This window comes from Callithrix jacchus, chromosome 16 (assembly GCF_049354715.1).
Source record: "Callithrix jacchus isolate 240 chromosome 16, calJac240_pri, whole genome shotgun sequence".
In the NCBI taxonomy this organism is placed as follows: Eukaryota; Metazoa; Chordata; class Mammalia; order Primates; family Cebidae; genus Callithrix; species Callithrix jacchus.
Genome location: NC_133517.1, coordinates 48,392,089 through 48,408,500, shown reverse-complemented (window position 1 = coordinate 48,408,500; position 16,412 = coordinate 48,392,089).

The following is a 16,412-nucleotide window of genomic DNA, read 5'->3' as shown; positions in this document are numbered from 1 at the left end:
TTTTATTATACATACATATCTCTAGGAGATACAGATATACACGTAGATGTTACTATAAAAAGTATATATATACATATATACACACACAAACACATGCACAACACTACACACACATATATGCATGCGTGCGTGCACGCGCGCGCGCACACACACACACACACACACTTTCTCTTTCTCTATGTATATATGGTTATGTAGGATAACCCCCACCAGAATAGTATACTTTATTTTCGAACTGCTCTGGAGTGTAGTTTCCTATCATTAGATTACCTTGGCACAAAGAACATGATTTTCTGTATTCAAGTTCAAAGAAATAATTTACTGATCCTCATTTTTGCAGCCATTAAAAATAATGGCATCTTGTCCTCCTGCTAATAGTCTGAAAATCTTATAATTTCTGCAGGGAGTGTTGTCAGTGAAAAGAAAAATTGAGTTTGATAACATATTAAAATTAATTGTTTTTAAAGATTATCTGCCCATGTAGCTTTTATATTGATGCTTATTTTTTATAAAAAGAAATATGTTAATTCTTATATCACTTTTTCCATGGGGCAGCTCAACTATATCTTACAAATTAAATAAAATAATTTGGGGGTCATTTCATAGCTTTTATGTCTCTCTTTACAGTGTTAATGCTTTCCTCTAGCCTTATGAACCAATAAAAATTAGTCACAATTACTGTTTGAATGTCTGTTTACCTACCTATATCTGCATTTTTTTCTATCTTTTTATGATTGTTCTCCTTCTTCTGCGTTATATTTTCCTTCTTTTTATCCTTGGTAATATTAGATTGTATGTAATTCATGTTATTAGTAAGCGTAAAAAGGGAATCTAGTTTCATTTTTTATGGATGACCAGGGACTTGTCCTAACATTTTACTGTCTTTAGACAGATAACATGCCACTGTCTTATTAAGGATTATCATGATTTTTTAATTGATAATCATATAAAATTCATTTTCCTGTGCTGTTTGCTATCTAATATCTACAAACCATTGCTTAACATATACATTTGACTTAGTTATGTTAGGCAAGGAGGCAAATCCACTTCCTATTGTTCCCAAAAATTTGTATCAGTAACAACATGGAAATGACAGTGAAATAACCTTGGGAGACCAAATTTATGTCACACTACCAACATTTTATTTTGTTCCATGAAAACTTTACAATCACTATTCATCATCAACATTATTAGAATGAAAACAAGGCTTTCAATCTCAAAAATATTTATGTAACTTATAATTTTAACATTTATAAAAAAAATTTTCACAGAATCAGGTTATTTAGCATAGATTAATATTTGATGATTACATAAGTCTTTCAGTGATATGAGACCACAGACTATGTTATTTATCTCTGTAGGCCAGTGCATACCCAATGATAGTAAAATGTAGATTTTCCAAAACTTTGTTGAATAAATATGCACATGATAAACAGAATTTAAACTTTTAAGTTACATTTTAATTCTAAGGGATAATTGGATACTGGATACATTTTAGAAGAATTTGTAAAACTCACTAAGGTGTCAGCCTTCATTTTCTTATTGAGAGAAGTAGGGGTCTCTAAAACTCTTCCAAGCTCCTCAAGCTTCATCATTTGTGATATGTTAATTACTTTAATCCATACCATTTTCAAGTTTTGCTCAACTATTTGAGGTGATAAGTTATTTTTTAGGTTATAGATTTTATATACTATACTGTGTATTTTAATAAATAGCATAGATAAATGATAGTTATCAAGTTAATTTGATTTTCATTAAGTAAACACGAGTCACATCTTTAAAATGATCTAATAAGTGTTAAGATATTTACATAATATTGACAAAAAAATTGCTCATGCTTTAAGACAGTTTTCTGAAAGGATGCCACCTAGGAAGACAATAGGGAAAAAAAAGAGAATCTTAATTAATCTAATTCCAAAGTAAAAGGAGGCTCATGTACAAGGTATTTGGGAAAACGAATTCACCATTACAGATTCCAATATATAGCTGTATATATGAGATACCTGGAATGTAAACCAAATCATGGAAGTTGTTTTCTGGAACAGAAGAAAATGTTGTACATTGTACCTATGGAAAAATATAAAATCTTAGTTCTCAGAAAATTTGCCTCATTGCCCTCTGATGATTTGTGCCTGCCCAATCCATAGGTCCCCAGTTAAGAATGATTCTATCATCTATACATCAGAGGAGAAAGTGCCTGTGTGCTATGTTGATAGTCATTCTAAACAAACATTTATACAGTTGAGATCAGAGATAGAAAATGTCAGTTCCAAATCCACCCATGATGGCACATATTCCAGACAGATGACAAAGTCTGGCTAAGGTTATAAAAGCTTGTGAAATACTTGAATCATATTTTGCAACCCTTGAAAGAATTCAAGTTGGAGATTAGCAGAAACCAGGCTCAGTTCTCTTCATAATCCCCTTTATCTGTCTTCTAGCCAACAAAATGAAAACCTTAAAGCCAAACTGACAAATAGAGTGTGAAGGGCCTTCTCTTGCATTTAAAAAAAAGACTGAGACTGCTATATGTAGAAAATTGTTTTTAATATTAGCATTACTTTTGTTGTTGAGGTTAATTGTAGACATAATGAAAAACAAATCTTAAATAACAATATTCTGATGAATTATTGATTAGAGGTAACAGTAAATTAACTCACTTAATGTTACATTAAATATGTAACATAGACACATGCACAAAGAATGTAAATCAGTATAAAGATAAATAACTCTGTGACACAGAAATTTATTTAAGCCCTGGCTATTCGATCCATTCGGGTATAAAAGTATTCAGGGACAGTCCTTCTGCTAAAAGTGAAACTGAGAAGTCAATGAAAACAAAGGAGAGACGATGCTAGTTAGTTTGATATAAAGTACAAGATTGTTCTGTGCATATGGGAACTCTGTGAAGTTGAATTTAGAAAAAAGCAGTAATAGTGATGGTTTAAACTATGTTCTAATAAAAAATAAATATTTCAAGATAGATGCAGAGTATAGTTAATGCAAGATTTGTATTATTTAAGTTAGTGTTATACCAAAAAAAAAAAAAAAAAAAAAGTAGACCAAGCATCAGGTCAATATAACTGGCTGAGCTGATGCTAGAAATTCCTTCTTCCATCTAAACACATAGTTAAGGTGACAAAAATATGGCAAAAAAAAAAAAAGAAATTAGCAATTTGGGGTTAATTTAAATAAGAGTTAAGTATAAAAAATAGTAAATAGGACATAGGTAAAACAAAGTAGAACTAGAATATCAGAAGATCAGAACTCAGATTTAAAATTGCTGGGTCCTATGTACTGTTTAGAAAGAAGATGAGATACTTAGTTTTAGAATTTATAAAGTTAGGAATCCACATTGAATTTTTTTGAAAATACTAGACATGGATATTGCATATAAGATTCATAAAAATTATAGAACACCCTGGAATCAACCCAAATGCCCATTGATAATAGACTGGATTGGAAAAATGTGGCACATATACACCATGGAATATTATGCAGCAATCAGAAATGATGAGTTTGTGTCGTTTGTAGGGACATGGATGAATCTGGAAAACATCATCCTCAGCAAACTGACACAAGAACAGAAAATGAAACACCGCATATTCTCACTCATAGGTGGGTGATGAAAAATGAGAACACATGGACACAGAAAGGGGAGTACTAAACACTGGGGTCTATTGGGGGGAAAAGGGGAGGGCCAGTGGGAGGGGGAGGTGGGGAGGGATAGCCTGGGGAGAAATGCCAAATGTGGGTGAAGGGGAGAAGAAAAGCAAAGCACACTGCCATGTGTGTACCTACGCAACTGTCTTGCATGCTCTGCTCATGTACCCCAAAACCTATAATCCAATAAAAAATTAAAAAAAAAAAATTATAGAACACAAAAATAAAGAACACTTTTTATTTTTTAAAAAGATAATAAAAATGTATTTAAACAAGAAGAATGCAGGAAAAGAAAAAAATGTCAAAATAAGAAATTTACTCAACATATATCAACAATCAATACATGTGATTTTAGACAATAAAGATAGATTTAAGAATCTAGTTACATGCTGCTTACAGGAGACACATATGAAACAGTTATAAGATGCAGTAGCATACTTAAAATAATTAACTATACATATGATAAATGTTTTCCAGAATTATGTATTTGGCATAACACACACAAATTTTAAAGATTCAAAACAATTGAAGACTCAAAGTAATCATACGTTGTTCATAAATTCATTTAAATATAGTAAAAATATTAAAGTATAATTTGGAAGCATTCATATCAAATTAATGATCCTAGTTGCTTAAGAAAACGAAAAATGAGAGCAATGTTAGAGTGGAGAGGAGAAAAAAGATGACAAATTCACCTATAATGCGTTATTTCATGTGCATGTTTTTATGTATTACACACACACACAACATTCAAATAACAAGGGTAACTTTAAAAATAGTTTGCAAAAGTGGTTTTTGGTGATGAGGCTCTTGTAAATATAACCTCATTATTTTTTGTTTTTTATTCCAAAGTAGAAAATAAAATTCTTGTTTCCAGTACTGAATTCTGTGCTGACCGTACCTGAGTTGGTCATACCTGAACAAATTCTGACATGACCATGCCTAAACTACTTGACAAACTTTTTTCCATCATATTACCCAATTACTGTAGTGTTCCTCAGTTTTTCTTTCACATCATGATTCATTGTACAACACAGTATAAGTAAAATTTTAAACAATATGGGCATGTGTGTAGAAATTATAGTTTGTCTCATGAATACATTTATTATACAGCGAATTTACCTTACTATTTCTGTTCTTCAATTAGAATTTAAAGATGAGAGTGAGCTGTTATAGCTTAGTTAACGAGCCAATTATTTTTACAAAACATGCTAGTTATGCACAGCTTTTCTTTTGTTCAATCAAGCTTTAACATGTCAGAAATCAGTTTACATCTTTAATTAATGGTCATCACACCCACAATTAGTTTAAATTCCTTAGAAATGTTGTTAAAATATGCTTTAAAATATTTGTTGAATTACTGGTATGAACTTTTTTTAACTCACCTTAAAGTAGAATATATTTATAACTTCCTACTAAAACTGCCATTTGCATGTTTAGCTTTCTTAAAAATGGCGACACATTTACAAAAGCAAAGTAATGTTAAGAATATTCCTAATATTAAGCCATTCAATATTTCTGTGAGTAAATTTTTTCATCAAAATTTAGTTGCATGATAGAGGAAAGTAGAATTTTATTTAAACCAAACTTGAAGATTAGAAACCAAAATCCAAATTCTATAGTAAAAGGAAAGAGGTCACTTATTATAGGAGGAAAGACCAATAAAGTACAAAATGTATTAAAACATACCTTGCTCAGGTATAAATAATATACGGTAAGTTGCAGCATCCACTACTGCAACTTTAATTAGATGTTACTGCAAGTATTCAAAGAAGTCATCTGTTTTCCATTGGAAAGCATCTAAAGTGGTAAAAATAATAAATTTTTATTTTTATTTTTTAACTTGCACCCTATGTTTCTGCTGTGATAAATTTTAGATAATATATTTAAATGTCACTGAAAAGGATTTAGAAAGACATGAGCTTGGTTTGTTATTGAAAGTTTGCAAATAAATAATGGAAATATATATTAACTTCACATTTAAAGTTAATGCTAATTTTATATACATACATGCATCCTACCATATTATTTAGTTTTTTCTTCTGGAAGCCAGGTAAATACATTGATCTCATTTTCCATCAAAGATTGTAGCCTATTATAATCTCAAAGACTTCTCTGTGGCATCGCAGCCGGGAAAAAAGTATTGCATGAAGCTGTCATATTCAAAGTAAGAAAGTGAGACAATGGGAACAAAGCAGGAAGGAAAATCAACATGACGGCAGACAGAACACATTCTTTATTCTACTATGATAAAGCTGTTTGGTAAGTAGTATGCATCAATGTTAACATGTTTTCATCCACAATTTGAGATCAGATATTAAATATTAATATTTTAAATTTAATTCATTCACAAACTGATCCAAATAGATAAGCACCATAGATCTATTTGTTGGAAACAAAATAGGTAGAACAATCAAAGTCATTAATTATTCTTTGTCAATCAAGGTGGACAGAAGTTTTATTATGTAGAGGTCAGTCATGGGCCAAGGGCCATTTATTATTTTCATCAATGACTTGGATGATAGAAAAGTCTGTGAACTTGGTAATTTACAGTTCCCTTTAGTTGGAAAGACTGATTAACACTTCGAATGTCAAGATCAAAATTTAACGTGACCATAATATGACCTCAACAAATTGGAGAAGTAGTTTAAAACAATGCAATTCAATAGGATCGTATGTCAAATACAGACTTTAAGGGAATTGGGACAGAAATGGAAATTATAATAATGTAGATGATACTATGCTAGTGAGAATATATGAATGTTTGTGTGCATGTATGTATGTAATATAAGATATACTAAGTAAAATTGAGTATGATTTGAGTCGAGAATATAGCACTAGTTTTAATTTTTTTCTCTCTTGCCTTGGCATAGCTCTTACCCATTTCTAAATGTTTCTATACATATTATCACAGTATACTCAAGTTACATCTTATATCCCCACTGATAAAATTAAGTGTAATACTAAGACATATAAATAATGAGAAGGATATAAATATAAATGTGAATGTTTATGAAATGTTTGGAATGTTATGACTTTGTAAGTGTATTACACACACATTACAAATATTATTTATCAATATGGCTTGTTACTAGCACATTTACTCCTTTGCTTATTTATTCATTTCATCAATAATTTGGGTGAAAGAAAAGTCTGAGAATTTGGTAATCTACAGTTCTCTTTATTTAGAAAGACTGATTAACACTTTTAATGTAAACATCAAAATTCAACATAACAATAATATAACCTCAACAAATTGGAAAAATAGTTTAAAACAGTGCAATTCAATAGGATCACATGTCAAATACAGACTTGAGGGAACTTGAGAGGAAATGGAAATATACTTTTGTAATTTTAATATTTAATGTTTGATTCTGAATTGTGAATAAAAACATGTTAACATTAATCCATTCTAACCAAAATAGATTTATCATAGTAGAACAAAGTAAATCTTCTGTCTGCTGTCATGTTGATTTTCCTTCCTGCTTTGTTCCCATTGTCTCACTTTATTACTATAAATATGACACATTTATTCATTTGATTATCATTATTCATTAGATATTTATAAAGTGTCTATCACGTCCTAGGCACCATATTACATGCTGGTAATAAAAAGTTGGGAAATGCAAGCATTGTCCATATTATTCTAGCAACTACGGTCTAATAAATAATTATAATTTCCAGTAAACATAGATGGGTACTATGAGGCCATAAGACAGGGAGGCATCATCTGTCTGAGGAGAAAAGGCATCCCTGGACATATGCTTTCTTACCTGATATATGAGGTAGAGAGGCTAAGCGAATAAAATAGTAAAGGAGTGATTATTTTCTGCGAAGGGCAAAGCAAGTATTAACGATTTGAACTTTGAAAAGAAATGCTTTTTGTTGATATTATATACTCAATTAATACAATTAAATACTGCTTCTTAATACATTTGACAAAAATAGAGAAGTAGATATCTGCCAAAATTGGAAGACATAGTCCAGACTAAAAAATGTGCTCAGTGATTAAATTAGAACTCAGGATTAAGAAATTAACTCAAAACCACACAACTACATGGAAACTGAGCAACCTTCTCCTGAATGACTACTGGATAAATAATGAAATGAAGGCAGAAATCAAGTTGTTCTTTGACACCAATGAGAACAAAGACACAGTTTACCAGAATCTCTGGAACACATTTAAAGCAGTATGTACAGGGAAATTTATAGCACTAAATGCCCACAAGAGAAAGGAGAAAAGATCTAAAATCGACACCTTAATGTCACAATTAAAAGAACTAGAGGAGCAAGAACAAACAAATTCAAAAGCTAGCAGAAGACAAGAAATAACTAAGACCAGAGCAGAACTGAAGGAGAGAGAAACATAAAAAACCCTTCAAAACATCAATGAATTTAGGAGCTGGTTTTTTGAAAAGATCAACAAAATAGACCACTAACCAGACTAACAATAAAGAAAAAACAGAAGAATCAAATGCAATAAAAATGATAAAAGAGATCTCACCACTGATCCCACAAAAATACAAAGTACCATCAGAGAATACTATAAAGATCTGTATGCAAATATACCAGAAAATCCAGAAGAAATTTATGAGGTAGAGAGGCTCTCTACCTCCCAAGACTAAACCAGTAAAAGTCAAATCGCTGAATAGATCAATAACAGGCTCTGAAATTGAGACTGTAATTAATACCCTACCAACCAAAAAACATTCAGGACCAGACGGGTTCACGGTTGAATTCTACCAGAGGTACAAAGAGGAGCTGGTACCATTCCTTCTGAAACCATTCCAAACAATAGAAAAAGAGGGACTCCTTCATAAGTCATTTTATGAAGATAGCATCATCCTGATACCAAAACCTGGCAGAGATACAAGTTAAAAAGAAAATTTCAGGCCAATATCCCTGATAAACATCAATGTAAACATCCTCAATAAAATACTGGCAAAACTAATCCAACAGCACACACAAAGCTAATCCATCATGGTCAAGTCAGCTTCATCCCTGGGATGCAAGGATGGTGCAACATATGCAAATCAATAAACATAACTCATTACATAAAGAGAATCAAAGGCAAAAACCACATGATTATCTCAACAGATGCAGAGAAGGCCCTCTATAAAATTCAACAGCCCTTTATGTGGAAAAATTCTCAATAAACTAGGTATTGATGGAAGATATCTCAAAATAATAAGAGTTATTTATGACAAATTCACAGCCAATATTATACTGAATGGAAAAAACTGGAAGCATTCTTTTTGAAAACTGGCACAAGACAAGGATGCCCTCTTTTGCCACTCTTATTCAACATAGTATTGGAAGTTCTGGCCAGGTCAATCAGGCAAGATGAAGAACTAAAGTGTATTCAATTAGGAAAAGAGGAAGTCAAATTGTCTCTATTAAATTGTCTCTATTGGCAGATGACATGATTGTGAACTTAGAAGACTTCATTCTATCAGCCCCAAATCTCCTTAAGCTGGTAAGCAACTTCAGCAAATCTTAGGATACAAAATCAATGTGCAAAAATCACAAGAATTCCTATACACCAATAATAGACAAACAGCCATATCATGAGTGAACTCCCATTCACAATTGCTACAAGGAGAATAAAATACCTAGGAATACAACTAAGAAAGGATGTGACAGACCACATCAAGGAGAACTGCAAGCCACTGCTCAAGGAAATAAGCCAGAACACTAACAAATGTAAGAAAAATCAGTGCTCATGTTTAGGAAGAATCAGTATCATGAAAATGGCCATACAGCCCAAAGTAATTTTGAGATTCAATGCCATCTCCATCAAGCTACGATTATTGACCTTCTTCACAGAATTGGAAAAAAAAACAACTTAATTTTATATAAAAGCAAAAAAGAGCCTTCAAAGCCAAGACAATTCCAAGCAAAAAAAAACCTGGAGGCATCACTCTACCTGACTTCATACTATACTACAAAACAGCATGGTACTGGTAACAAAACAGATATATAGACCAATGGAACACAACAGAGGCCTCAAAAGTAACTCCACACATATACAACCATCTGACCTTCCACAAAACTGACAAAAACAAGCAATGGGGAAAGGATTTCCTATTTAATAAATGGTGTTGAGAAAACTGGCCAGCCATAGCAGAAAGCTGAAACTGGATCTCTTCCTTACAACTTACACAAAAATTAACTCCAGATTAATTAAAGATTTAAACATAAGACCTAAAACCATATAAACTCTAGAATAAAACCTAGGCAATACTATTCAAGACATAAGCATAGGCAAGATCTTCATGACTAAAACACCAAAAGCAATGGCAACCAATACAAAAATAAGACAACTGGGATCTAATTAAACTTGAGAGCTTCTGCACAGCAAAAGAAAGTATCATTAGAGTGAACAGGCAACAGACAGAATGGGAGAAAGTTTTTGCATTTACCCATCTGACAAAGGGCTAATATCCAGAATCTACAAAGAACTTAAACAAATTTACAAAAAAAAAAAGTGGGTGAAGGACATGGACAGACACTTCTCAACAGGAGACATTTATGTAGCCAACAAACATATGAAAAAAAGCTCATCATCACTGGTCATTAGAAAAATGCAAATCAAAACCACAATGAGATACTAACTTATGCCAGTTAGAATGGTGATCATTAAAAAGTCAGGAAACGACAGATGCTGGAGAGGATGTAGAGAAATAGGAATACTTTAACAGTGTTGGTGGGAGTGTAAATTAGTTCAACCTCTATGGAAGACAGTATGGCAATTCCTAAAGGATCTATTAATAGAAAACCCATTTGACCCAGCAATCTCATTACTGGGTATATACCCAAGGAATTATAAATCATTCTATTACAAAGACACCTGCACACACATGTTTATTATGGCACTGTTCACAATAGCAAAGACTTGGAAACTACCCAAATGCTCATGAATGACAGACTGGATAAAGAAAATGTGGCACATATATACCATGGCATACTATGCAGCCATAAAAAAGGATGAGTTCATGTCCTTTGCAGAGACACGGATGAAGCTGGAAATCATCATTCTCAGCAAACTAACACAAGAACAGAAAATCAAATGGCATGTTCTCACTTATAAGTGGGAGTTGAACAATGAGAACACATGGACACAAGGAAGGGAATATCACACACCAGGGCTTGTCAGACGGTGGGGTGCTAGGGGAGAGATAGCATTAGGAGAAATACCTAATGTAGACAATGGGGTGATGAATGCAGCAAACCACCATGACACGTGTATAGCTGTGTAGCAACTCTGCACATTTTGCACATGTACCCCAGAACTTAAATTTAAAAAAAAAATGTGCTCTGTGATGTAATGGACTTTAACATTGTGATGAGATTGAGTGGGAAAAGGACAGAATCAAAGAGGCCTTTTCCTGGAGCAGTGCTGTGATGGGCAACAAGGTCTCTGTGAACTGGATAACCTGCTACAGATATGAAGATGCTGTTGAAAGAGAAGCAAAATCTTGAAGTAAGAATCTCAAATTAAAAGTTAGAAAGGCCTTAGAAATAGAAATTCCATTTGACCCAGCAATCCCATTACTGGGTATATATCCAAAGGACTATAAATTGTTCTACTATAAGGACACATGTACACGAATGTTCATTGCAGCACTGTTTACAATAGCAAAGACCTAAAATCAACCCAAATGCCCATTGATGATAGACTGGATTGGGAAAATGTGGCACATATACACCATGGAATATTATGCAGCAATCAGAAATGATGAGTTTGTGTCGTTTGTAGGGACATGGATGAATCTGGAGAACATCATCCTCAGCAAACTGACACAAGAACAGAAAATGAAACACCGCATATTCTCACTCATAGGCGAGTGATGAAAAATGAGAACACATGGACACAGGGAGGGGAGTACTAAACACTGGGGTCTATTGGGGGGAAAAGGGGAGGGCCAGTGGGAGGGGGAGGTGGGGAGGGATAGCCTGGGGAGAAATGCCAAATGTGGGTGAGGGGGAGAAAGGAAGCAAAACACACTGCCATGTGTGTACCTATGCAACTGTCTTGCATGTTCTGCACATGTACCCCAAAACCTAAAATGCAATAAAAAAATTAAAAAAAAAAAGTTAGAAAGGCAACCACTCTGACTTGATTTAAATTTGAGCTTCTTAGATAAGCAGTTTATATTCCAGGGAAGCTGAGATTGCTTTCTTTAATGATGGTAATGATTCATTTTATCACTAAATTTGGTTTGTATTTTCATTGTAGAAATCCCTAATCTGAAAAAAACTCTCTGAGGAGAAAGAGTTAGGACTACCTTGTTTAGTCCCTTTACTTTAAATTTAAATTGAACTATAGTATCTCCACCAATGCCTAAGTAGAAGCAGTTATGGTTATTCAAGAGGTAATGGAAGAAACTGACTAATTTCAATTGCCTCATTTTATGAATCTCAGAGAAATTCAGGTAAAGTATATCTTTGAATAGCTTATAGTCAATTATTTGTATTTATGGAAAAAATGCAGAAGTCCAGGCAATTTTAAATTGTGAATAATCCATAATATTCACATTTTTTGAGGATTTCCTGGATTATATAAACCAGATGTTAAACACATTTGTGTTTTGAAAGTTTACTGAAGGTACTCTAAGAAATACTTTAATTTTAAAATAATCTCCAAAATATTTTAGTAAAACTCTTTCTTCCTTGCCTACTGAGTCTCTCTCTGTCTCTCTCTCTCTCTCTCTCTCTCTCCCTCCCTCCCTCCTTCCTGCTCTCTCTCTCTCTCTCGGTGTGTATATATACACACACATGCACACACACACGCACATATATATAATTTCTCTATATCTATCTATCTAAATCAAGACAGTTTTAACATTATCTATCTATCTATCTATCTATCTATCTATCTATCTATCTATCTCTCAAGATGGTTTTAACATTTTCCTTAGATTGACTAAGCTTAAAATTAAGAGAAGTCCTTTCCTGACTGTACATTCCTAACCCCCCTTTTCTTAGAGCGTTAACTTTTGAAAACTTGCAATTGTAAATTCCTTCTGTGACTTTTTTTGATGTAACTCTTCTATGAGCCTCTTGCCAGTTTCTCAACTCAGGAATATCTTTGTCAAATACCTGGAAGTCAGGCTATTACCAAGAAAAATAAAGCCACTATCTCCCAAACTCTGTAGTAGACAGGAGCCTAACTTCTATGAATAACTATTAGCAAACACTGATTCCTAATCACATGACCAACCTTCCCTATAACACACTCTGGCACTTTCCCAGTGGCTCACTGGCTCACCTCAGCCCTTAAAATCTTTTCTGCCCTTCGTTTTAGGAAAGTTGAGTTCAATCTCTATTCCTTATTGCAGTGTCCAGAATATATAGTCCTATCGTCTTTTCACTTAACTCCAGTGCAATTTTTCTTCACAGCACATATATATATATGCACACACACATACATGCATACATATATATATACACATACACACGTATACATGAACACATGCACATATATACATAAACACATATACTCCCACACATCTATACATACTTACACACATAAAAGGGCCACTGTTATCTAATTTGCATCTTTCGATTTATTTGCATCTTTCGGTTTCCTATAATTGTTACATTCATTGCTTTAGAGAATATTGACAATGTTGCAGAGGAACTTTGCAGCAATAAGAGACTAATAAGGAATCCTTTTTCACTAACAGTTTTCTAAAAGTTGCTATAGACCTGAGCAAGTTTAAGAAATCAAAAATTGCCAGTTTCTAACTTATTGATTAGATTTGGACATATAGAAAGGAGGTTATTCATTTAGTACTCCATTCTCTGAAGGAAGAGAAAAAAACTATTTATATTTAAAATGCTTATGATTTATTCTACATTTTTCAAACATTTATATAGTTTGAAATATACAGGGAAATATATTTACACAGTGATTTAGAGCAGACATACATACACATATCCATTTATAGACAGAAATACGTATATGTAACTGAAGAGTTATTTCATAGCAGTGAGCTTATTTTTACTTGGAGCAATGCACACTACTTTTCCATTTGATGCTCACTGCTACCAACGTACAAAGATCATCTTCCCTGCGTACAATGCATTCTGGTCTTGTCTTCTCATTGCCCATCTTTACCAATCAAATTGATACCATAATGCAGTAAATAGTGATCTACCTGTAATTAGAAAATCCCTGGCATCATAGAATTTAGAACTCATTTTCAGCATGGTCATAAAATGTTGGTAACAAATAAATAAGATAAATATATATTTTGTGCATAAACCAAATATTATCAGCTTGCATTTCCCAAAGGACTAGTTTCTTAGTGATTTCCTGGGGCTTTGCCAATGATAGTAGTTCTTTAAAAATTCGTTAGATCCAGTGCAGAGCATTCCCTTAAATTAAATGATAAGAGCAGTGTGAATTCCAATTTGCTAAAATACTTAAAGCTGATGCTTGCAAGCAAAAGATTCATTTACAAAATGGCAGCTAATGAACTCAGAAGGAAAGTATGTTGGCTTAAAAACAAAACCACATATTCCTGAGGAATTATTGTTTTCACTAAATTCTCTCCTCATGTGTTAATTGTAGGGTCGGAAGTGACTCATATATCTCTTATTCTTTCTTGACTGGTTCTTGCCAGAATTCCCTCAGGGCTGTTACAAAAATGGGAGAGATGTTTGTGGGGGCAGATAAGGGGAGTAAAAACAGAAGAAGCATTGAAAAAAAAAAAAAATATATATATATACACACAATATCAAATGCAAAAATACAACTGGCAAAAATTTTTTATAACTTTAAATCATAGGATCATGATAAACAGTATTACTAACGAAACTGTTAAGTAGATCATGATAATACTTTTCTTCTTTTTTCAGTAATGATAATAAAATAAAGACAATTCACATGGAGATACAAATGAACAATTTGAAATACCTATTTTAATAATTTGAATTTGATAGCAAATGATATTAATGTTAACTTTATATTTTTATGCATTATAGATGTGGAAAATAACATCAAAAGCAGAAAAATAAATTGATTCTGTGGTTATAAAATGTTTCCAGAAGGATTTGTATCATTACTATTATAAAAGATAATTTTAAAAGAAGACTACCTTCCTTACTATCCAAGAGATTGATGAACCATTTGAGAAACTGTTAATAGACAAAGATTTTGCAATGATTTTTGTCAAAGAATGTTCCCCCTTTTTTACCCAATGGCTTTTCTCTTTAGTGAATTGGAAAGGAAGGACAGGTAAATGTTCTCATATCCTCTGCTGTAAGTCTCTGCTTATGAATAATGCTTGCAAAAAAAGTATATTGAGCAAAATTTGAAAACTGGTTTCTCAAGTAGATTGATTTTCTGTTTACAGAATGAAAGAATGTAACAGAAAAGGTAAGTGATGCGGTATCAGAGGGACCTGAACTCAAATTGCATCACTGCCCATGGCTAGCTGCTTGAACTTACACAAAGGAACTTTGAGTCTGTTTAAGCAAATGCAAAATGGAGATCAATAATTTTGTCTTTGGTGGCTTCAATTAAAGATTACATGCAAACACCTGAAATGTATGCTCAATAAATGTAGTTCCTTTCTCTATAAAAAAAAACTAACTCATTATTACTTAATTATCTAACCTGCACACTTTTAGGATACAAAAGATACCAGGACAGTAACAAATTATTGGCTGGGTTTGATCAGACTTATTTATTACTTAAATTTAACTTAGGAATTTAGAAGGATAGCAAAACAAATAGTTTGAAAGGGCCAAGGCACTGCTATGGGTCAACCCATTACAAGTTTAGTAAATAGTTATGATCACTAGGTGTGGTAGGGAGAGGGAAAGAGAGAGGAAGAGAGAGACGAAAAGAGAGAATGAGAGAAGAAAATCAAGTTATAAGTTTTAAAGAGAGAGGCAGAAACTGTTTATTCCCCCCTCCTGTCACCATCCGAGGTAATTGTGGATATGTTCATCCCTTTTCTTGCACAAAGCTGTCCTTTATCCAGGGCTCATTGGAATGGGGTGTGTACTGGGCAGTCAATTCGTATACAGCCAATTTTCAGTCTGAGAAGCCTAGCCAATGGAGATGATTTGGGTAATTTTACTTTCTCGGGAATTTGGAATTGGGCCTCTGAACACTGAGAGACTACTTGATAAATGTACTTTGGAACTGGGCCTCTGAGTATTAAAAGATTATTTGTTAACCGTAGACAACAAAAGATCTGCACAACTCTTTGAATAGCAGTTCTAGACAAAAGAGGAATGCTAAAACCCAGACTCTAATGGCAAAGGGAAGGGAGTGGTGAAATCAAATCTTGAACATGAGCTTGTTAAAATACATACAATTATGTGTGTGTGTGTGTGTGTATTTACACACACGTGTATTAACACACACGTGTATTATTCTTAGTCTCGTGTAGATAAATAGCTTGTGTGGGTGGAGCACTATTTTTCTCAATGTGTGATTCACAAACGGAAATATTCTGAGTTATGCAGACACAGAGTAAAATGTGGTGAGGGTTTTAGAAAAGCCTGTATTTTGTGTGGAAATGAAATATGGGCACTGAGAAAGCCCTTACTGTGTACCCAAGGACAGCCTGCATAGTGAGCAGATGGAACTCATTCTTTCTTCGGTAAACTACACAGGACTTTCAGTCTGCTACATCTCTCTCATGCAGACAGTCAGCAAAAGAGATGTGTGGCTGTCACCCCGCCTTTCAGCATACCTCCTAGTTCTACAGCAAAAACTGTCAAAGGCC